This window comes from Etheostoma spectabile, chromosome 8, assembly GCF_008692095.1.
Source record: "Etheostoma spectabile isolate EspeVRDwgs_2016 chromosome 8, UIUC_Espe_1.0, whole genome shotgun sequence".
Lineage (NCBI taxonomy): Eukaryota > Metazoa > Chordata > Actinopteri > Perciformes > Percidae > Etheostoma > Etheostoma spectabile.
In genome coordinates, this window is record NC_045740.1 from 26,958,311 (window position 1) to 26,959,237 (window position 927).

Sequence of the window (927 nt, forward strand, 5' to 3'; positions counted from 1 at the left end):
TGTCTGATATGGAGCACCATTACCACTGCCTTACACTTTGGGCCTTTGATGTGATCGATGATCGAGTTGAACCTTAAAGACCTTTTTTTCCAGTGATCTAACTCACTTAATGGCCCTGCAGAATCATCCCCTTTCCTCAATAGATCACTTTCTATCAGGACCTGATTATGGATGCAGAGAATGGTGACTATTTCCTTTTACAGGACAGAAATTCAATCAATTAATCTACAATAAGATTAATTTAGGAAGTAATCATCTTTAACATTTCAAAATATGGATTCATTAACTTTGGAAAATGTTTAGTGTCTAACGCTATCTGCAGTTTCCATTTATATTGTGAACCAACTGCATAGACCATACATATTCTCTTAATGACATTGTATTGTTTGAGTCTAAGTTCTCTAAATGTTACTGATCATGTTACTGTTTGAAATGTGACTGCCTTTTAGTTTATAATAACAAAGATAAAAGTTACCAACCTGCTCGATTTGCTTATACCATTGCATCAGAATTTCTTGCAGCCGATGCACCATGTCGAAGTTGGCAGCGGCAACTTCCATATCTTTAAGGGAGGCCAATTTAGAAAAGTCAATATCTGTGACTGCCTACAGATGAATTATACTCTCATTGCTCATCTGTAGGTCTGGGGTACAAACAAGAAAGCCAGAGTACAAGATTATCAAGTTTACTTAATGATCATAAAATGGTTACAACAATATCATTGTTAACAGATTATGAAACAAATGACAAATTTAAAAGCAATTAAGTATGACTTGCCAAATAATGTTGAAGACATCTTAGTGTTATGTCGTCTAAACATTAAAACTCGACAGATTAAAAAAAAATACGCAATGACTAACCATCTAAAGAGGTAAGGAAACGTTTCATTGTCTACTTGAAGTTCTTTTTTAATTTTTCTCCATGTCT